This window comes from Triturus cristatus, chromosome 2_1, assembly GCF_964204655.1.
Source record: "Triturus cristatus chromosome 2_1, aTriCri1.1, whole genome shotgun sequence".
In the NCBI taxonomy this organism is placed as follows: domain Eukaryota; kingdom Metazoa; phylum Chordata; class Amphibia; order Caudata; family Salamandridae; genus Triturus; species Triturus cristatus.
Window position 1 is genome coordinate 1,176,835,468 of NC_140581.1, and position 24,319 is coordinate 1,176,859,786.

At 46.3% G+C, this 24,319-nt stretch overlaps 1 protein-coding gene across 2 annotated transcripts in view; it reads left to right on the top strand.

Annotated features, from left to right (window-relative positions):
- Positions 1-24,319, top strand: part of PIGG (phosphatidylinositol glycan anchor biosynthesis class G (EMM blood group)) — a 1,313,866-nt gene that overhangs the window by 85,970 nt on the left and 1,203,577 nt on the right. The gene's annotated exons all lie outside the window — the stretch shown is intronic.

Here is a 24,319-nt window from a genome sequence, read left to right on the forward strand (position 1 = left end):
ACGAAGAGGTCCGAGAGACAGGCATACTTCTGCAAACAATGCGCTAAGCGCTCATTATTTCTATATTGAAACCAGGAAAACCAGGCAACAGATGCGACACATACAGGTCACTCTCGCTCATAAATTGCGACGCCAAAATCTTGGCTAAACTACTAGCCAATCGAATAAGCCCTCTGATGAGCGCTTTAGTATTGCCAGACCAGTCAGCCTTTGTGCCGGGCAGATTGATATCACATAACCTGCGAACTCTCTTCGCTCTCATGCAAGATACCGACCGAGACCAAGCTGCAGTGGTTGTCTTTTTAGATGCCCCCAAAGCGTTTGATTCCCTTGAATGGGACTACCTTGCGAGCGTCCTGAAACGCAAGGGCTGTCCTCCCCCTTTCTTGGCCTGGATGTGGCTATTGTATACTAAACCACAGGCCAAGCTGATTGTAAACGGGGTGCGCTCCCCTAGATTCCCATCACAAGGGGAACGAGACAGGGATGTCCACTCTCCCCTCTACTATTTATCCTGGCCATTGAGCAACTGGCAGCTAAACTTAGACAACACCATCGCAAATACGCTCTTCAATACCCCGAAAGGCAAATCCTAATCTCTTTATATGACGATGATCTTACTTTATACATACGTGACCCGGATTATAGTCTCAACCCTATACTACAGGCCTTTCTGCAGTTCGGGGGGTTCTCGGGGTCAACATCAACTAGAGCAAGTCACAGATTTTCCTTCTCACAGATGCATTTAAGAAATACCATCCAGACTTTCTCTTGACTTGGTGCTATAGCGAAATTAAATACCTCGGGATAGTATTCACTAGGGACAGGGAACACCTTCTGAGGGCTAATTATGGCAAAGTACTGGGTACATTAACAGATTCCATCACCAGGTGGATCGCTATGTCTCTCTCCTTAGCAGGACGGGTGGCATTGATCAAAATGGTGATCCTTCCAAACTTACTCTACCTCTTCATAAACATTCCTTATGAACCCAGCAAACACTTCTTCAAAGCACTCAAATCCCAGCTTTGTTCGACTGAGCTGGGGAGGCAAGCAACCCTGACTCAAGTGGGAGACACTGACTCTACCCTTTGACAAGGGCGAGTTTGAAGTGCCAGACATGGAGCTGTACTTTTGGTGTGCCTAGGTGCACTTCGCTGCATACGGGATGCACCTGCCACCGTACATGCCACACCTCGCAGTGGAACATTGGCCTATGGTCCCGACTCCTTACCCGGCATATATAAGTGCACAGACTGACCCTAATTGTAGGGACTCTCACAACAGTGGAGTGTACCAACAGGGCATGGAGGGCTATTGCTGATCGCATGAAAGTAGATAAGATATACTCTCCTCGGCTGTTGCTACCAGGCCGCCTAGATATTCCAGTCACACAAGAGGGGAGATGCAGACAAATGCTTCGGAAATTCAACATCCTCTCCTGGGGGGCACTTTACGCACGGGGGACGTTTCTCACCGATGAACAGTTCTTTAAAGATTGCCAACATACAACTTTGGAGCTCTTTATGTACGTAAGGCTCCGACACGATGTGAAGTCCACTACCCCCGACTTTCCAAATGAGCCACCCACTCAGACACCACTGCACGCCCTACTTCAGAGGCCTACTCCGACCCATGTGGTGTCCCTGCTTTACCGAACCACTCAGATGGACAGCCCACATACTACTCAGACTGCACAGACTAGATGAGAGGAACACCTGGGCAATTCTCTTTGGGACGACCAACGAACATTTTGCTGCCAGCAAACGGGGCGAATATCGGCCAGTAGCAGACTGCGTATCATACACTTTAAATATCTCCATCTTTTTTTTTATACTCCTGTGAAGCTATGCCGGGTCCGCCTTGGGGATAACGATAAGTGCGATAGATGCGGGAGGGAGGAAGCTGACTTTCTGCATCTGGCCTGGGAATGTGCCTCTGTTAGAGCATATTGGGATACAGTACTGGGAATCCTCAGTCAGATGGTGGGGACCTCAAATAGCAAATACCCCCCTCATTACACTATTGGGATATACAAAAGACTTTGAAGCCTCACTCAGACGATACATATCGCTTGGTTTGCTGCTGACTAAAGGAAGGGTGGCCTGCAGATGGGGAAGTGCCCCAAAATTTTAAGATTGTATGCATGACCTAATATTCTGTCAGGAGCAACTTGACTATTTATGCAGAACTGATGGCGATCTCGTCCTGGCCTTGGGACATCTGGGAGCCCTTGCAGACATATTTACAGGCACAATCTGCTGAGGAGAGTACGGCAGAGGCAGACTCTGAATACCCAAGGACCACGCAACCGCCAGCTAGATGGGCATGGGTATGGGTGGCGGGAACTCACGGATAATGCAGGATGTGCAGCTGGGACTGTTTTTGTGTCTTTTCATTGGAAGGTAACTAGTAACCAAAGTGGTGCAAGGAACAGACGAAATATGTATGTTACTGTTGAAATTGTGCCTCTATATACACCTGTCACACTGTGTTGCTTTGTAAGGCTGGCCGTTACCGGCTTATGTTAATTTCATACACTGAAAAATCAATTAAAAAAATGGATTAAGCATAAACTCAGATAAAACAAAAGTGATGGGAATAAATTTGAAGAGGACCACACACAGACACCGCTGGCTTCTCGGAGGTTCCCCACAGGAAACCGTTGAAGAATATAAGTACCTGGGTGTAATAGTGGACAGTAAAGGGACAATCCAGCAACAGAAAGAAGCATTAGCAAGGAGAGGCAATGCAACGGGGGTAGCCCCAAAAAAACCTCAAACTCAAAATGGTGGGACCAAGTCTCACCCCTTTGCTACAGGTTATCCAAGCGAGACTCATACCCACCATCACCTACGGAAGCAAGTGCCTACAAGAAGGTGATGCGTGGATCTTGAACAGCACAGTAGCTAGGGAAATGAGAATTATATTCACTCTTCCTAAATATACATCCCAGGCACAAATAAGACTGGAATTCGACTTACGGAATCAATAAATAGCGCGGAAGGGCCTTTATGTCAAATGCTGGCACAAAATAAAGGGAGAGGGTCTTGTGACTCTGAACACCTACCTCTGGAATGAGCTTGAATCAAAAAAAGGCAGCGCGCCAATGATCGATCAACAAAATTCAATAGACAGCCTGGCACTACGAAACCTCTGGGAGAACGCTGGATCCCATAAAAACTTTAAAGAGCTGGTAAACTAAACAGTAAAAATTATATTGTTAGTGGAGGACAAAGCGGTGCGCAAGAAAAGGGCACATGGATGGTTTGTCTTACAGAGCTACACCAGAGGCTCGCCTCAAACCTACTTAGGCACTGGCTTCATGCGGTCAACAAAGGAGAAATACCTTTGTCTGTGGTTGAGCATTCTCCCATTACTGTTTCATCTGCCCCCGTGGAACCACCTACAAACAACACCTAACTGCCAACTATGTGAAGATTTAAAAGAGGATGTGATACACCTACTATGCAAATGCAGGAGATTAGATAAGGAACGAAGATGCATAATAAAACCTGCTTTGAAAAACATGGGAATAAGAACATGCAGGCAGTTAAGGCATGCTTCGAAGGTAGGGATCTCCGACAAGTCTGCCGCCTGGTCCAATTTTTACACAGGGCAGGAAAAATGCTAAACTCCAACTCGCAGACAACTGGGTAAGCCACCTGACGATGTACTTAAGACTCATCCAGCACCCAACAAAATCAGTATCTACTTGGCTCAGCTACCTGGAGCTATGCAGCACCCAAATTGGTCATATGGGAGAAAAAATTAAAAAACAGCAGAACTATCCATAACTCCACAATGCAAAACTCTTAACATTTAAAAAGGATCCCTTTTTAACAGATCGCTTGTAAACCCTAAGACTCATGGGACGGTACATGTTGCCACACAAATAAGGGCTTGAAATTTGAATAACTTCGCTATCATCGTCTTATCAAAGCCAATTTTAAATTATGGTTTTATTACATGAAATAATTTGATATGATGTTTTATAGTTGCAATGGTTTTAAGTAATTGCGCAATAAAAGATTGATACCAAGAGTGAATTGAAGCGGTTTGCCCCTAGCTTCATGCCCTGTATATTTTGATTAAAACTCCACTGATGGAGCTAACAGTAGATTGAGTGTCACGACTCACTCTCTGCACCCACCACCAGGGGGCTTAATTGTTGGACTCTCCAGTGTTCTTATAAGCTTCTTGGCCTTCCCCTGCATGCATATACTGACTTCCAGCCATTTAGACACTATCTGGAAATTTGCATCGATTCCCAATCCATGCCGGGTTGTGTGGATGCCAGTCTGCTCATGCTTGAAACTGCATTACCTATAATTCCCTACTCACTGTTTCGTCTCCAACCCTGCAGGCCCAGGATGGGTGGAGGAATTCAGCACACCTGTGGCTGCTAGCCTGCTCACAACCGATGCATGTGATTACTGTGAGCTCTTTTAAGCCCCAGCTCCCTTCATTCCAGCGTGGGCCATTGTAGCTGTATTCCTGTGGGACAAACCCTTGTTTCTTGAGATTTTGCTATCCTTGTTTCCAGAGTCTCTGAACGGTAGTTATTCCTTGTTACTTTGATACCTGAGCTTTACAAATTCCTTGTTCTTGAACTAGCACTGCCTATCCCTTTTTTCCCTGATTCCTGAACCTATACTATTTAGCGCAGCCTTGAAGCCTCTCTCCTGTATTTCCCTTTTCCAGTCCCTGCTTTTCTTCCCAGTACCTTTGTTCCAGTTCCTAGTTTGGTGTATTCCTATTACTACTGTCTTGTTTCTTTGTAGGTTTGTTAACTGCTTTCTGACAAGTGTGCCCTTTGGTTTCCCTTCATTCCTGTACCTTGATTTCTGAGCTGTAGCTAAATCCTTGCTCCTTAAACTAGCACCTCCTTCAGTGCTACCTTGTTTCCATGACTCCTGAACCAGTACTATTTAGTGCACCCTTGTAGTCTCTCTCCTACTGTATTCACTTTTTTCAGACCCTGCCTTTTTAACATTTACCTTTTGTTCCAGTTTCTACCTTGCTGTCTTCCTGTTCCTGTATTCTAAGCTTTCAGTATCCTTGTGGGTTGTGTTTCTTAACCTTTTGCCAAGTGTGCCCTTTGTTTTCCCTTCTTTCCTGTTAAGCACTCATCCTTGCTAGCTCTGTGTCTATCTTGGCTGTGTATTTACCCTTGCTGTTAACGCCTTGTGTGTTCCTGTTTGAACGCCAGAATCCGTGGGCATAGCTGACACCCTAGGTGGTGTTTCTTGTCTACTGTGAGTATAGTCTTTGAGTCACATTTATAACATCACCATAGGTATCCGCTCCACAGAACTTGCATTTATATGTATAGCCTATATATGGGTATTTTCAGTCAGTATCTGTAACAGCAATTGTGGGTGAGGAACTTACTGAGCTTAAATCTTAATGTGGAGCTCCCGAGTGCTTTACCCCACATTCCCTTTATTGTTAATTTTGTTATATATATGTCTTGCACGTCCGTCCTGGATGTTAGTTATTCTGAATGCTAAATCGCCTCTCGAGTGCCTGTGCTTTCTGAGTCTTAACCATCTTGTTCCCTTGTGCAGGCTTTCCCTTTGGATCCCTTTTCTCCTCTGACTCTTTGTGTGATCCTGGGAAGCACTGTACTCCTCATTCTGCTTACTTTTTAGGTCGAGCCTAGTGCAGTGCGTATGCGTTGCCCTATGTGGTGGCTTCTTGTAAGCACTCCCAACTTCCTAGAGACTTTTCCGTGTGGATTTGTTTACACCCACACATTTTATTGGCCATTGCGTATGGCTTTCACAAATGAAAGCACGTAAATAACCAAAGGCGTGGGTATGTCCTGCCTTTTCTTTAAATGTTCACTCCCATAGCCTATGTGTCTCGGGAGCAAGCGGAGTGAGTAGCGGCGCACAGTGTGCCAGCTGTATTCCAGGATCAGGTTACTGTTACTAATTTACCCGTTTTGACTTCCGCGACCGCGCTGGTGTTGAGTTCCATAAACAACTGTGGGGCTATCTTGGGGATGCATTCTAGGATCAGGTTACTCAAATAAAACTTGATACTTTGCGAAACATCAATAAAAGCACTTTTTCAAGCTAATACTGAATACTAAAACTCCTTCCAATATGCCCGTATCTCCCCACACACCCTAAAACACTTTCTCTCCCATCCTCCTCTCCCCAATGATTAGCGAAACATTTTTGTTAGTTGGTTTAGAATAGTGTCAGCGGTGTAACTCCCACGCACATTTATCGATTTCATCCGTGATGTTGACATTTCTTTCCTCTGAAATTTTATTTGTCTCGTGTGTGTACTGTGCTGCTGTATGCAAATAGCACACTCACTGTGTCTGTGTTGTCCTTTTGCTTCGTATTGTGCGGCATGCACTGCTGCAACCTTGGGTGAAATACTTCGAATGAGAGAGCATCACTGACACGTCACTGTAGGAAACTGGAAGTATGGTAGGGGATGTGGCGTTGTGGCCAGAGCTGTCGAGTTGGAATGGGAACCAGGTTTGAAAAAAGTGACCTTGTGTGTATGCTCGTGTAAAGCGCTCCCATACCCACAGGTCGAGCTCGCGCCATAAGAACCTGCAAAAAAAGTAAATGCCTGTACCTCTGTTTATTTTCGTGTCTGGTTATGGTCATGGGAGCCGGGTTCACAAAATTATTGGTACAGCGCAGAACCCAATTAGAAATGTTAAATATATAATGTGGTAAGAACTATAGGGAGTATTGGAATACATCAGGCTTACCCACTTCTGAAATGTGTTAATTGTGATGCATGTTAAGATTATTCCACGGCATTATTTTCATTGCCAAATCTCGGCCTTTTTCTTCGCTCACACACTCGCTCCACCCTGCTCCCTTTTCTCTTCTGATCGCACTGTGCCTCATCTGCCGCATGCCATCGCTGAACATCACTGCCCTCTCTGCCCTTTCTGTTCACAAACTGCCCCCGTTCATACACTACTGCCTCTCTTCCCTACCCCATCTTAAAACTCAATGCTGTCTGCACTCCCAGCCAATTCTGCTCACACGCTGCCCTCACAGCTCTATCCTTTTTCCACACACACTACCCCTTCTCCTGTGCTCCTTTTTGTCTCCGCTCAATCACACCTCTCTGCTTCTTGACCCTTTAGTTAGCTCACTGCCCTGCCCCTCGATTCCTTAACTCCAGGCTATATCTTCAGAAACATTACCATTAAAATTACTGGCTCCGAAAGCCAGGTACGAACTCCCTTCTTCACATTAGGGCTGCCAGCTCAGTTCTTGAATTCAGGAAGAAACTAAAAACCTGAATCTTCAAATAGGTCTCAACCAGGGCAGCATCCCCCCTTTCTCACCAGTGCTAGGCTACCTTCCTGGGCGAGGTCAGTGTTTTAAAAGTGCACTTAACAAAACATAACTTAATTCTTCACTGTGTTCATCTTATCTTAACTGCTACTCACCTCTCACCTGGTTCCAGCTGCCCATAATCTGACTCCAAGCTCCTTTCACTCATCTCTAAACCCTAATCTTTTTATTGCATCACATTTTACAATATCTAGCATATCATTCAGTTTGTGAGCTGATCCTTTCATGAGGAAAGGTAAAGCGGCAGCTTTATGTCCCCATCCCTCTGGGCTGCCAAGTAAAAATAAAAATAAGTAAACTTAATTTTCGTAATGGATCGACAACAAAATATGGCTGTACTTTATGGACTGGGAAGTCACCAAGAATCACTGTATGTAAATCTTATTTCTCTACGTATTTAACTAATTTTAGAATTACCCAGTACCACATTGCATATTTATGCGTTTAGCATTGATTACAATTATTCCTAAATCACTTCTCCTTCAATCTGCAAATGCTGGTCCAGTGGTGCAAAGTCTGATGTTCCGTTACAAAAAGTTGTGTAAGCTTCTTGTTAGACTTCCTGCTGTTTTTCAACTATGCATTAATTACTTAGAAGTCTAAGACCTATAGTGCCTGAGAAGTAATATTGTGTTTTGTTTTTATTTTATTATTATTTTTTAAAGTCTTTTCCACTACACAGTTGCAGCTGGATGACATTCTTTGCTGGCAAGCCTGACAATGCTTTAATCCATGGCGGCACAGCCCCCAGGATAATGTGCTGCATGACTAACCACTTATAAGGTCCCAAAGGAGAGACCTATTCGCTATGCCAATGCTTGTTCTACCCAGCCACCAGTCCGTGCCCAAGTCCCTGACTGTGTCCCAGACAGAGTCCCGGACAGTCCTGATAATGGAAGACAACCTGGTCTGGTGCCTGTTCTATTTTGGACCTTTTCTGACGATTGTCCATTGACCCTTATTTTGGGAGGTTTGAGTTTTGTAATTAACTATAACTCGCAACATGCTATTCGGACCCAACGCCTTCTCCATGATGTTCCAGTCAACTTGGTCAAAACCCTTTTCAGCATTTAACAAGACTACAGTCGACGCTTTATCACTACTTCTGGCTTTATGTATGCGACAGAACACTTACCTAGTATTGTCTCATTCCTACTGGATTCTCATAAACCCTGATTGAGTTGCAATCATGTTGTACAAGGTAGCAACTAACACAGTCATTAAAATGTTAGTAGCTTCATTGAGAAGTGCAATGTATAGGGAAGATCAACACTAAGGGATGTTTCCTGGTTTTAGTAGTATTGAAACCATTACCTAAGCCATAGACTGGGACGCTATCCCTTCCTTCCTACTGATAGGTAATGCTGCACCCATTCAACTGTTATTTGCACCTGTATTCAATTTCACTACAGTTAAGTGCAGAATTGTAGTTGTTATGCCCAAAGTTAACTCTTGGTGTCACCTGGCACCCTCACAAGCATATTACATTTCATGGCTAAAAAGTGACTATTAGGCCTGAGAACCTAGAATCAATCCGGTTTTGCAATCGGCGGGGGAGCTAGAGAGCCTGACAGGAAGATGGCTGCACTCTAATAGGGCTCTATTGACCAGGAAATAAATCCAATAGCTATCCAGATGGAGCGAATATCAGGCCTTGCAGTTGGCCTGTCAGGGCAGAATGGAACGTGCTGATGTGTGTCATACCGGCAGCTGACTGAAAGGAAGCACGCAGAGAAAAACTCTCACCTGAATACCAAGACCCCACCCAATGCGGGCTGCTATTTTGTAAGGCGGCCAAGCAGCTGTGAAGGCCGTGTCCAGAGACAGGGAGCGAAAGGACACCTACAGAGCCCTACTGCACTCAACATGGCAGTTGTGCTTCTGAGACTTATAATGAACAGCGCAAACTCTGCTGAAGAGAGAACCCAACGCACAACCTTATGGTGGGCCCATTGAGCAACATATGTTCTGTTGAGGGAAGCGAGACAAGCTAGACCGCCAGAGTTGCACCAGAGAATTGAAGACACTGGGAAAGATCGAGCCTGGGTGCTAGTTAAGCTGTGTCCTCCACACTGCCAATTTAAAACCATTTAAAACTCACGATTTTACCAATGAGCTGTACTGAAAATGCAACAGATGCTAGGGAGCTGTGCAGGCTGACTACTGCATATCGAGCAGATAGGTGGAACTGGTGGCCTGTTTCCCAAAATAAACCTTGAGTAACACAGAGACTAGCACAGTGTGAATGAATACATATTCTGATGATGCAGTTGCATGACCCATGCATGCCAATAGTCCCAATTCAGTCGGGAGACTCCCGATTTACCTGTATAACTCGATACTGCCAGCAAGAGCCACAGATCTGCTTGTACCTACAGACTGTAAATGGGTGCCACCTGGGGCAAGGCAGGGTCGCCTGAAATACAAAGCAATAGATCTGATGGAACATGGGGGGACCTTGAGGACCGTAGTGAGCCCCATTGTTAACAATTCAGCTTTAAGATGGAAAGAATGATAAAATCATAGATATGCACCGCTCTCAACCAGATCGCGTCAGCTGGCAGCCAAGGCAACCTGGTTTGTTTGTTCTCCCTGGTGACGCAGACCAGGTGAGACTGATTAGTATATAGGATAAGAACGTAGCGGCGGTCTGCACCTTCTTGAAAACCATAGAGTGTCTTGGTGGGTTAATAATCAATGCTAACAGAGATCGTAAAAGAAAACTGTACTTTGCACTTCTTCACACCCTACTCCGAGGTACCTAATAGCACATGGGGAAACACAAGGGAAATCACCTTGGAGAGACACTGAAGTGGCAGCCAGGCTGCAACAGAAGATGCAACTGAGCATTCAGTAGCTCAATATCTATCAACAACAGAGAAAGACCCTGATCTCTCACTGTTACTACTGATAAGGAAACATCCTGGAAAAGATTGATTCCAAAATTGATACCCTTACAGATAACTTAGATCGTATGAAGGAGTGCGTTGATGCTCATGACAACCAAATTAGGCAACTAGAGCAGTGTTTGTCAGCTGCAGAAGATTTGACAAAATGACACAATGAAAAATTGCTTCAACTGGAAAAAGTGCTACAGCTAATATGAGCCAGGAACAAAAACTTGGAAGCCAGGTTGTGGCACAACAACTTGCACATCCTAGGATCTCCAGGGACAACAAAATGGAACAAATTGAAGAATATGGAGAGAAACCTCTCAAGTACCTCTTTGCAGAGGCCTCATTTATTCCTCCTATCTTTAGGGCACATAGATCATTGGGGCCCAAACCTCCGCCCGGGGCACCTGTGTGCCTGATAATGGCTCCCCTTGTTAATTCCAAAGACCATAACACCCTGAGACTAGGCTAAGAGCAGCAAGATTTGCATTGCAATGGTACCCCATATCCATTTACCCAGACTTTATGATCACAGTACAGACATCCCAAAGCTGTACAGACATTACCACGCGATTCCTCCCAGTAACACTTACTCTGCAGAAGGCAGGGTTACAATACAGCTTATTGTACTTGGCGAAGCTACGAATACCCATGAAGGAGAAATTGCACACCCTCTCAACTCCAAAAGAGGCTGATAAATTCCTAAGACAAAACTTGCCCCACATCCGACTCAACGAAAACCGTCCCCAAGTATAATGAAGGTCAAGGGAGCACCAGTGTCCAAGACCTCAACTAGAAGAGTGCCCTTCTATTGAGCCACCACTGTAGATAGAGCATGAAAGAAACCTGCATACTGGAGAAAGTCATAACTGATTATTTAAAGCGTCTCTGTACCATAATCACACTCAGAAATGGCACATTTAACCATATATTTGAAGCAGAGATAAACTGTATGATTATCTGCGACCAGGTTGAGAAGAGCAGGAATGGACACTGACAATCAACCGCCCCGGTCACCAACCCTAATTATGGGTTGGGTGTATGCCGTGCTTCTGGTCCCTCGCCCCACAAGTAGGGAAGTACCCCTCCCTCTTTTCTTTGCATAGAAGACAGAGTTGACTATGGAATCCACTGGTTCAGCGGCCGGTAAGATGAAACTGACTAGAATGAATGATTGCAGGGCTGCTCTGCCCCTACTTTAAATGGTTTCAGAAGTAGCGTACTATGTTCAGGTGCAAGTATATGTTGGGGGGTGGGGGGGGGCAAGTGAAATTATTTTCTCTGACGGGTTGCGGAGGCTAGAGTGGTAGGAGGACGAGATAGCAAGAGTGTGTAACACAAGTAAAACAAGCATTTAAAATGCAATAGGTCGTGCCTTTGATTAAGTTAAAGCCATTTGCTTTGATAATGGTATTGTATAGCAAAGCAAATTACTTTAACTTAATGAGCGCCTCAAAGAACAATAATTGGGGGCTGCTCCAAAAGCGCTGAGTTGCCAAGAGTACCCAACACTTTCTAAGGGGGGAGGGGTTCGAAAGCAGATCCTCAGCCCACTAGTCACCATAAGCCTCTTCGTCCACAATGAACTCTGTACCTGCAGCATGGCTCAAAAGCACAGCGAGGGGCGGCATTTTATCTTCAGCACAGCGCTGGTTCACGGTGAGGGCGCCTCAAAGAACAATAATTGGGGGCTGCACCAAAAGCACTGAGTTGCGAAGAGTGCATCCCCCTTGGAAAGTGAAATGGAATGCTTTTAACCCGTGCTGCTGGTTCACCTGAAAAAAGTGGGAAAGATGCAATCTAAAAAATCAGGGTTGTATGAGTGCAGAGAGTGAGGTCCTCTCCCTGTATAACTCTATGTGGTTCCAGTGCTGCTCTGCGGGGTGTGCGAGGGTCAGACGAACCTGTGTTACTCTATTGCCTGCTGCTGCTTCTGGGCCCCAGCCGCTTCCTATGTGATCCTGCACAGTGGCACCAGTAACAACACAGTGTCAACACTACGCAAATCGCGAGTTCGAGTAGGCAATCAGAGGGCAGCTGGGAGGAGGGTACTAGACTGTAAAGCGCACATTTGGGTCAGCTGCGAAGAGCAGGCAAAGACCAGTGTCCCGTGCTTCAAGGCGGCAGTATAACTCGCCTTCTCCGTCCCACTGGCTCCGCTGCTGTGATGGAGCCCAATGACTGACTGGGAGGGGGAGGAAGCAGCTTGGAAATAGACCACAAAGAAAGTGAAACCAGCCACGGTATCGCTCTGGTTGATGTTTGGGAGGTTGGAGGGGTGTTCTGTGCAGAAAGGCATTACGGCACTCTACTAAATAAATAAATAAAAAAGCCACCGGCGCGATTGCTGCTTTATGCTATTTGGGACATGGGAGGGGAGCCACGGTGTTGCAGAAGGCTTGAAATCCTTGCAGGCGCTGCAACAACAGTCTAAACGTGTTAGCAGACGCACTGGATATTTTAGGAGAAATGCTTTTGCTGCACGCATCGGAAAACGTCAGCACTTACAGCGAAGCAGGCAGCAGGAGTCTAGGAATGCGAGCATGCACCACTTAACAACCCTTACTGAAAAAATAAATTAAAAAGCCACTGGCGCGATTGCTGTTTGATGCTGTTTGGGACATGGGAGCGGAGCCACAGTGTTGCCGAGGGCTGGAAATTCTTGCAGGCACTGCAACAACGGTCCAAACGTGTTAGCAGACGCACTGGATATTTTAGGAGAAATGCTACTGCTGCACACATCGGAAAACGTCAAGCCGAGAACAGAGAAATGAAAAGCGCGTCCGCCATTGTTGAAGCAAATGCGGTAATACAAAAAAGAAGTGCTTAGCGGCTAATAGACACTGTCTCCCGCCACAAGTAAAAGAGCAAATCCCGGTGGGCGGGGCCAAAAGCGGACAGGGTGGCAACCCTCAGTGTAATGATTGCCTACGGTGCAATCATTACACTGTGTTTTGCATCATCCATGACGCAAAACGACGCACACCAATCTAAATTGTAGGCGGAGCAGCGACACGACTTCTGGAATCATATCGTTTGCAAGAAGCCCTCGCTTCGCGAGGGCAGCGCATGCGCGCTGCTAACGCCAGGCGAGCCCTAAATAGGAATGTTTCGGCCAGGCAAAAGGTATATATTTTGGTAGGTCAAAATAGCAGTTTAAAAGTGCGCTACAGGCTTCTTCCCCAACCTGCAAGCAGCGATAGTAAAATTCCTGTGAAGAAGGGGCTAACCACGAATTGCTTTCCGCAAATGTGTGCTGGGACCCTAAGATGGTGGGGTGGGTCTGGTAGATGTACAACTATACTACCGGGTCAGCCAAATCCTCCAGATTAATGACTGACTGTACGCAGACTGTGGGGATCAAGCGGTAGTTGTGGAACTCTTACATCTTGAGCGATGCAATGTGTTGATCCTTCTACACAGATCCCATAACCACACTGACTTTCCCCTTGTGACACAGATGTCTATAGCCTGCTGGAATCAGACACTGAGATGGATTAAGTGGCATAGGGTACTGACGGGGTAAACACCTCTGTGGTCAGGCACATGGCTAAAAGACACAGCTATCTTGGAGGAATTCCGGTCATGGGACAACATAGAAATATCTCAAACTTAGAGACATATGGGCAGGTAACTCAATCCACACATTCCAGTACCTCCAAGACATGTACGAGATGCACAGGTCACAACTTTACAGATACCTTCAAGTACGACACGCCCTTTAACAGGACTGTAACACCCTGTAGGCAGTCGCAGAATATAATCCTCAAAGTTATATAGAGCACTTTTGAACAGCACCCCGACCCCATGATGGCACTGAGGGAGTGCTGGGAGGAGGATGGGGGCACCTTAGAGGAGAAAGGCTGGGTGGAGACCAGGATGGACAGAGTCCTTTCAGTCACTATGAGACTGCGACTGATTAAGTTCAAGTATCTCCATCGTGTATACTATAGCCCATCACAGCTGATTAAAGTGAAACAAGGCCTTTGACCTACGTTGCTTCCAGTGCGGGCATCACTAGAAACCTTTTTCCATACTGTCATGGAGAGTCTTGTGAAACAGAGATAGTGGTCCAAGATGTGTAATATACTGTTCATGTTGGTGGAACACCCGGTCCAACCGGAGCCTAAAATGATGCTATTCGGGCTGATGGATGATTGAGGGTTGGAATATGCACTAGGTTACTGGGGCCATCGGCCTCTTACTCGCCAAGAAAAACACAGCCTGGCATTGGAGGGCTGAGCAGGCCCCTTCTGCGACGGCCTGGACTAATGGCATGGACTATTGCGCCAAGTCAGAAGAATAAATTTATAAATCGAGGGTCAACCGTCAGAAGCATGGCAAGATTTGGGTGGTATGGGAATCCTATTCCACGAACTGTGATACGTTGAAATCTAATGATGGTCACTTGTGTTCATACGCTTGACAGGGATGTAGGGCAGGCTGCGCCCAGGACAGCCGGCTTAGAATGGTGCATGTGAATGCTTTCTAAAACCAATAAACAGAGTTGGGGGAAAAAAGTGCACTACAAGCTGCAATGGCAGGCCGGAGGCAGGATTTAAAATGCTACTTTAGTGGGTAGCACAATGAGTACTGCTCGCCCATTAGTAGCATTTAATTCACAGGCGCTAGGTACATGTAGTGCCATATACTAGGGACTTACAAGTAAATTAAAGGTGCCAACCAGTTGCAAGTCAATTATACCATGTTTTAGGGAAATAGCATAAGCATTTTAGCACCCTATGCTATCTACCCTATCTTAAATTGTCTGGTATCCATAGGACTTGCCACTATCTTTCTCAATGGTTGAACCATAATAAGTAGAAGTATTTAACACTTGTGTGTCAGAATTCACAAAGCCCTGACTTTAACATTTTAAATATGCTTTTGTTGGGTTACTGATAAATCTGCAGTTATAGATTTTATTCAATGCTGAAATGTGTAAACCTTGTGGATGTTTTCCATTCCAATTGTGAGAAAAATGAGCATTATCATATTTACTGTTTTTTATTTTTTGAGGAAAGGCTTTCCCCATGTAGAAACCACCTTCCTCACACCACAATTAAATAGGAGGGGTTTCCATACCCATTTCTACATCCACAATCCATTTCTACATGTTGCATGCTGCAATGTTAAAGATGCTGATAAAGACAATATATTGCCAAAGGCAGATCCTCCGAGCCCTAAAATTCACCTAGAAATAAACTACACATGCCACACAAAAATAGATAGTGCTATACCAGAGGAATACTGAGCTTTTGAAGGAAGGAAGAAATATTCATGAATCATTACACATGATCAGAGTTGACTCCATTAAAGTATGTCTCGAAATCCTATCAGAGCCTGTTGGCTATTCAACTCTTAGCATCCCAGAGTCATAAACAATGGCTAAAGAAAGGCAGAAGGCTCATACAAGGCAGGTGTAGGGTTAATATCCAGATGGAGACTACTGAATGTCGCTAAACACTGAATGTCCACGTTTGAAGTTTTTTTCCAAATGTTTCACTGTTACGTATTTATGCTCTAAACCACAAACAGAAAAACTGAGGGGCATATTATCAATGGCATTATCGCCGCTTTAGTGCACTTTTTGCCGATAAAGCGGCGAGATTTTTATCGCCCTATAGCAAGCCTGCGCTAACATACGTTAGCGCAAGCTTTCCGGCGTTAGCTGCCGTTTTTTTCATCGCCTTGCATGCCAGCGATATATATCGCTAATGACATGCAAGGTAGGCGTTACTTACCTAAATTTCACAGTAAAAATCGCTAACAGCACTTCGCTGTATTATCAAAGATGACCCGCGATAAAATAATTCGTGCTCACCCCCGATTTACGAAGGTTTTTAACACCTGCTAAAAACCTGACTAAAGCCACATCTCCATCAGAAGACCCACAGACATCAAAGAGGTAGGGGCATATTAGTAAGTAAGGGCGATAATTATCGCCCGTGCCAAGTATCGGGAGTTTTGTTATCGCCTCCTTTCCCCGATAATAATAATAATGCAGCATACTCATTACCTCTTTGATGTCTGTGCACCGATTGCTGCCGATGGCAAGGTATCGCCTGAATACCTATCGCCTCTTAGCGGGAGTTATCGCGCCCTTTCCCGGACACTATCGCCTCTTACAGACGTGTTGATAATACGTCGGTAAGAAGCTGAAAAGTATCGGGGAAAGGAGGCGATAACAAAACTCCCGATACTTGGCACGGGCGATAATTATCGCCCTTACTTGCTAATATGCCCCGTGCTTTCTACAATCTAATACTTTTTTTAAATCAAAGAAATCCCAAAAAGGTGCTTTAAGAGATTGTAGAATTAGTCTGAAAGATATTTGGAAGCCTGCTTCTAGTTTTGGATCATTTCTTTACAAAGAATATGGGAAAACTTTTAGATAACGTTTTCTCTAATAGCTTACAATTTGTAAACGTCTACAGCTTTCAATATTCCAACCAAAACTGCCACTGACACAAGCACACCAATAGGTTACAGTTATGTGACAATTTGGGCCACAAGAAAACTACTACATTAGCAGTGTGACTACTGGGTAAATCTAGAAACAAACTGCTGACGAGGGACCGTGATGTACAACTTTCTGTCCATCCCAATCCTAATTTACAAAGAGCCTCACGAACTGTCCTCTCTAGCAGATAAATGTGCATCTCTGTACGTCATATCCAAGAGTAGTCACGCTCTGACACCTTTGGGTAACATTTACGCTATATACAAATGCATTAATAAATAAATGACTACACGAATGGTGTATGTTTTGTTGAACCTGTTCACGAATTTGAGGAAATCTACAGCACACTATTTAGTAAAAGCATGAAGAACAGGGGAAACCCCCAGTCAGTCTGAGAGCTGATATAGTCGGCCTGAGCTGTGCTCTAGTAGGAGTCATGTGCGTTAAGCAGAGGCCAGTTTGGCATCCAAATGATACAATCTAGGCAAGCTTCTCCCAAAACGTAAGGCAGAAAAAGTGGAGAATTCCTTCCATATGAAAATAAACAAAATCGGCTCTCAGGGTCACAGTTCGAGAAAAAGGATGAAAGAGGGTAAATTAAGAGTGGTATCCTAGCGCGCCTTGATTAAAAAAAAGTGTGGAATGACGACCCAAAAAATGGACAACGTTTTGGAACTTCCCCAGAGGTGTGACTCACCTTTTGCGAATGGCGATGGGCCATGTTCTGGTGTCTGTTCAAGGTAAATAGTCCGGTGTCCCACCTCTGCTCAATATTTAAGCTGACCCGACGAATGCAGACACAGGGCTGCTTTCAAGAGAAAAATACGGAATTGCAGACTACCCTTCTATTGCACATGTACGTAACATGAGATGCTTATCTCAATGCTCCCTTCTTTTACGCACTCAAGTGACGAGATACACTCATTTCAATGTTCTTTTCTCCTAATACGCATGTGCGTAACAAGAGATACACCTCTCTTCTGTTACACGTGTATAACACCAGATACTAATCCCTAAGCTCCCTACTATTAAGTACGCGCGGCCCGTCATGGGACGTGAATGGCTGAAGCGGACAGAAGATGTGCACTCAGGGACTGCCTTTACTGGTGGCGACAAAAAAAAGTCCCTAGAGTGTCATGCCGCCAGTAAAGCGTCCTATCCCCGGTGCTCATCTTTTGTCTTGTCTCCCCGCGGTGCACGCTGGAATCCTATCGATTCCAAAAGGCCTCTGCATGGCAGAGCAGCTCTTGGGCTGCTTTTCACCAGGCCAAGACCTAAACATGCATGCCACTACATTCAACTGCAGGCATTTCCCAAAACCGGCAGAGGCCGGTATAGTGCAACATTGATGCCTAACCAGATATGCTTTACTCACATACATTAGAATGCCAAGCTGAGATAAGAAATACGACCTCTTAAGTTCATGATATGGAATGTCCTTAGGCGAAATAATTCACGCAAAGCACGCTAGGTACTGACCTATTAGCAAAGACACAAAATAGATGTAAGTTTCCTTAAGGAGATGCAATTGACACGGCTAACGGAAATTGGTTCATCTCCCTAGAACTCTAAAAGACATCTGACCGGCGTTCCTGGGTTTGTATATTCCTGGGCAGCCACGCAGGGCATTTGTTATGTTATGTTATGTTATGTTATGCACTTTTGTATTGCGCACAGCTGCCCCAGCTAAGGGGCGTCCTGGCGCATGGCAGGCAATGTGCAACAGATAACAGAAACACAACACAGATAAAAGATCTATTTAAAAAGAAACGTTTTCAAAGCTTTGCGAAAGGCCAAGAGGTCAGTCCGAAGCCGCAAGTCCACTGGGAGGGAATTCCAGAGTTCAGCCGCCCTCACCCTAAAAGAGCGACCACCAGCCCGACACAACCTGTAGCGGGGGACCAACGCGAGCGCTTGGCTTCCCGATCTCAAAGTGCGGGAAGGAACATACCACGACAGGAGGTCAGCAAGAATTGGCGGACCTACTCCCCTCAAGATCTTAAACGCCAAACACAACACCTTGAACTGGATGCGTGATTTAATGGGGAGCCAATGCAAGGATCTCAAGACGCCTGAGACAGAGCTCATTCGGGGTAAGCCTACTATGGCTCTAGCCGCGGCGTTCTGCACTCGTTGAAGGCGGGTAATCTCCGCCATATTGGCCCCTACCAGAAGCGAACTGGCATAGTCCAGGCGAGATAATACCGTGGCCTGGACTATCAGCTGCCTGGTACCACGGTCAAAGAACTTAAGAATGGGCCTCAGCGACCGCAGGATGCCAAAACAACCGGCCGTGATTTTCTTCGAGTGGCCCTCGTAACTTAGAGCGGGATCCATCCACACTCCCAGATTCCTAAGTTCAGTGACCGGGAGAGGGGCCGGCCCCAGTTCAATGGGCCACCACTTGTCCCCCCACAGTTCCGCCTTCCTGCCAACGATCATGATCTCAGTTTTCTTCGCGTTGAGCTGGAGACAGTTGTTCTTCATCCAGCTTGCCACCGCCCTAAGTCCACTCTGAAACCTGGGGGCATCCCGATCTGCATCCCCGCTGATAGTCACCGCTAGCTGAGTATCGTCAGCATACGAGACCATAGTCATGTCCCATTGCTTGACGATCTCAGCCAGCGGTCTCACATACAGATTGAAAAGAGTGGGACTCAGCGAGGAGCCTTGCGGGACCCCCTGTCTCAGAGGAAGGAATTGGGACTGGTACGGTGGCAGCGCAACGCTAAAGAAACGATCGTTTAAGAAAGAGCGAAACCACTGGAGGGCAAAGCCACCCAGCCCGACCTCCTCCAGGCGATGCAACAGGATAGGATGGGACACGGTGTCGAACGCGGCGCTCAAATCTAATAAGACGAGCGCCGCTGTCTGCCCCGCATCCATCACTGTGCGTAGATGTTCGGCCATGGAGAGAAGGGCAGACTCCGTGCTGTGACCAGCACGGAAGCCATTTTGGGTGGGATCCAAGATGTTAAACTGGATGAGGTGGGCCGAGAGAACTTTGTTGACATGGGCCTCCATTACTTTGGTAGGCCAGGGAAGCAAAGAGATAGGCCGATAATTTTCAGGCTTGTCTGGGTCCAGTGAGGGCTTCTTAAGAATGGGGGAAACCACCGCCCGCTTCCAGTTACGGGGGACCGTGCCTGACTCCAACGAGATGTTGATCAGGGAGTGTATCACGGTCCGACCCACGAACGACTCCTCTCTAAAGAGAGCCGAACTGAGAGGGTCGGCGGGGGACCCAGATTTCACCTGCTTAGCCAAGATGTTAAACCCTTCAAATGTCAATAGGGGAAGCGAGTGCAGGGCTGCGTCTCCACAGATGGAAGCCGGAGACTCAGCTGGAGGTCCTGTGGATGGAAAGGTCATATAGATGTTTTGGACCTTTTCCTGAAAGAACACCGCAAGAGCCTCACAATGAGCGGTAGAGCCCGTCGTCGGAGCATCGGGGCGCTTAGCTAGAAGGTCCTTCATCAATTTGAAAATAGTTTTCGAGGGGTTAGAGCTGTTGCCGACTTCGGCAGTATAATACAATGCCCGAGCACGGCACACAGCCCGATGGTATACCTTGACGGAGGCGAGATAGATAGCTTTTTTACCCGAATCATACGCCTTCCGCCAAGCCCTCTCTGCACGCCTGCAACTGCCCTTGAGCGCACGAAGGGCATCATCGTACCATGGGCTAGATTCTCTGGCACTGGTCTTACAGGCAGTGAGTGGAATAAGCGCATCTAGCGCTTTGGAGATCCACGCGCAGAACCCATCGTAACCTGAATCAACAGTTACAAACGGATCTAATGGCTCTGCCGCGAGGACACGGTGCAGATCTTCCAACCGTAATTTGCCCCAGTGCCGCCTTACAATCAACTTAGCAGGAGGGGTGACGGTCCTACCTGACAAAGGGGTACTAATGGCGACCAAAGAATGATCCGTCCAACCCAGGGGCGAGACGGCAGTGACAGAGGCATTTGTCAAATTGGTGAAGAAGGGATCTAGCGTATGGCCACAGATGTGGGTGGGCTGCTGAACAAGCTGCAGCAACTGTAAGGCCTCCAAATCCGTGAGAATGCCACTGACCGCGGGTAGGTCAGATCTATCGAAATGGAGATTAAGGTCCCCCAGAATCGAAAAATTGGGGCACCCCACCACCAAGGAGCTGACCACGTCCGGGAAAGCGGCGCGAAACGCCGTCTCGCTCCCTGGGGGACGATAGACCACCATCCCCGAAAGTGAGAAGTGAGGAGTAACCAGAATCTTAAACAGCGCACTTTCACATCCCGCAATGGTCAGTGCAGTCCAGGAGCAAGTAAGACTGGAACGAGTAGCCAAGGCAATTCCCCCTCCCCTAGAAGATCTATTAAGGGTATGGACTATATAGTCCGGGGGGAATGCCAGATTGATAATGGCTGCGTCCTCGTCTTTCAACCATGTCTCGGTGATAGCCACGATGTCCGGGCTTGCATCCTGCAACAGGTCAAATACTGCCTGATAATGTGACACCAAAGACCTAGCATTAAAACTAAAAATACGGAGAACATGCTCCGTGTAGCGAGCGGCTGCCACCGGACATGAGGGGGCGATAGAAGTAGCTTGCTCCAAAAACCACTGACAATCGGCACAATGATAGGGGCCGTCCAATGGATGTAGGAGGGGTGGACTACAGCCAGCGGTCCGGCGCCCCAGGTCACGCAGGGTGTCACAAGAATATGTCAGCATGGCCGGAAATAGCCAACCGCACCTCGTACCAGCAGGGCCTGGCCAGAGTCCAGCGCGTCCCTAGCGCGGACGGGCGCAGACGGGCAGGACCCTGGCACGACTCCGGCCACGCGACGGCGTCCCAGCTGCGCGTTCCCGCTGCGCGGAGAGGACGACTTTAAATAGGCGTCCCCTGGACTGAAGCGAGCGTCAGGACGCTCTAAGATGGCGCCCGCAAAAGCGCCAAAGCCCCAATCCAAAATGGCGGCCAAAGTAGATTCGATATTCCCCCTCGGGACCCGGACCCACCAAAGCGGCGGTGCATCAACAGTTTAAATGCAGGTAAGTGGAGACCCTAGCCCCCAGGCCAAGCAGCAAAGCACAGGATAAAATACACGCTAATGAAAGCACATTAGGTTAAAATACAGCGCTGAAAAGCGACGCGCTAAAACGCTAGGTCAAAAGTAGCAGCAGAGCCTGACCCATGGAGACTTCCTAGCATAGCGCTACAAAACAGTGTACAGAGAAGAAATACGGCAAGAAACTGAAATGTTTTTTTACCACTAATAAAAAATCATGAGACAGTCTGTCAACCCGGTTGAAAGCTGTGGCATTAATTAGCTAAATGTATCTCCATTGTTCGCTCAGTAGTGTTCTACAATTTTGTATTGTGACAAGCATTTGGTCCTGAGCTATGGATGGGGTACACATAAACCTACATACTACTTACTGAACTGCATAATGCCTATGTTATTTTACTGGTGACTATCTGATCCTGCACAGCAGCTTCCTGTAGTTCTCGAAGATGTAAATGTGCTGTCTCAGCATAATGAGGTGTAATAATATCTGTAGTAGTGTTTAACTCTGGCTTATGCAGTGAGGCGGCCTGGGCCACTAAGACTGGATTATATTGTGAACCTAATGGCACAGACTGGGTGTGCGCCTAGCTGCGTCATTAGCTGCCCAATCTGCAAATGCATTTCCCCGTGACAGAAAGTTCTGTCCCTTTGTGTGTGCCACGCACTTCACAACTCACTGATTGTGGTAGGGCAAGTGCCTCTATTAAGGCCTCTAATAGATTCCTATGCATAACAGGGCTCTCGTCTGAATTGAGGAAGCCCCTTCTCTTCTATCTCATGATACTCAAATGTACTGTAGTAGTAACATAAGCCGAATCTGCATAGCTAGTGATAACGTCCTATTCCTTGCTTGAGGGTTGCTATCGGGGCTATACATTCTGCTGCTTGTGGCGAACAATGTGCTGGCAGTGTTAGATGCTCAACTATGTGAAGTGTGGCAGAGATATTGTGCTGCTGTGTTCTGACCACTGAATGGGATCCTCTGTTGCTTGGCTGGATTTATGAGGGACATACAGTGCACAGTCATGTGTATCATCCTCAGAGTCCTATATAGGGTGAGTAAAAAATAATGCGAGGTTCACCGTATGGCATTTAACAACTTTCATTGATGGGAGTGACAGTATTACCTCGTACCCTGATACTCTGCGTGGTTAGGGTAGTGTTAGCCTTTTGAATGATGGCAAACACTGTATGTTCCATATAAAGTGTCAGAGGTGTCCCCATGACAATGGGGTGCTTTTCTTTACTGCAAAGGCTGCAGTGGCAAGGGCTTGTTTACAGGGGGTAATGTCCCTTTATTACTGAGTACAACAGACCACTAAAGTATGCAATGTGTTTGTGTCTGAAAGGATATTTGTATGTGAGGACAGCCATAATTGCCTGCCCATTGTAGTGACAGAAGAGTAGAACTCTTTGGTGCATGCAAGGGACCCCAAAACGGGGCCGTTTGTTATCTCAGTTTTTAATCTTTGGAAATGTTCCCTCATTTCTGGTGTACATGTTATTTTATAGTAGCTCACTTTTGTCTTTTTTGATAGAGGTCAGCAGGGGGTCTATTAAAGTGTTCCAGTCAAAGACCCACTGCCTCACATAGTTGCAGAGCCCACAGAACACTATGGTATTTGCAGAACAGTCTCTGGTTTGGTAATTTGGCGTATAGATGCTGCTGTCTCAGGAGTTACTTGTCGACCAGAAGCTGACTGCAATTGCCCTAGATAGTGGACCTTCTCCTGACAATATTGAAATTTGTCTTTCTCCACTTTATATCCTATCTGTGCAAGAGTGACCAGGATAGATATAGTGTCTCTTCTACACTGTTGTTCTGTGGAGCTGCAGACTAGTCTATTGTCTATGTATTGCAATAGAGTACTGCCGCAGTGAAAGTTTGACAGGTCATTTTTCACCACTCTGTTGAAAATACTTGGGGATTCTGAATACCCTTGAAATTGTTGTCAAATAATAAACCATATGCCAAGTATTACCCTTAGATTACTTAATCGGGTAAATTGGGTTGTTACAAGGATATACTCCAGGATAAATGACCCCTGGCTCTAGAAACGCCTGTATGGTGGGGGCAATGCCCTCATCTGCTTCTTTGGTTAGGGGATACTGCCTCACCCTAGACAAGATAGCACCCTCTTTTAACGTTATTCTGACTGGGGTGGCTGCGCGGGTAAGACTCACATCATGGGGACCCTTGGTCCACAGAATATCTGACTTTTGGGAAAGATTTGTATCTCTGACCGAATCAAAGGCCCAACCTTGTGTGGGCATCCTTACTTCCAATACTGTCGTTAATGGTATGTAATTTTGAAAAAATATAATAGTTTTCTTAGGATCATCATCGAATAGCTGGTCATCCAGTATTTGTTTGACTGTTTTACCTGGCTTAATGAATAAAACACATGCCCATAGAATATGGTTATGATCACATGCTGTCGGAGCGCCCTAGGTTGATATTACTTCTAAGGCCTCGATTTGTAGTGTCAACTTGCTGTCAGATATCCAAGAAGTCTGTCCCTGTCATTGGAAAAGGAACTCCTTCGGTAACTGAACCTATCT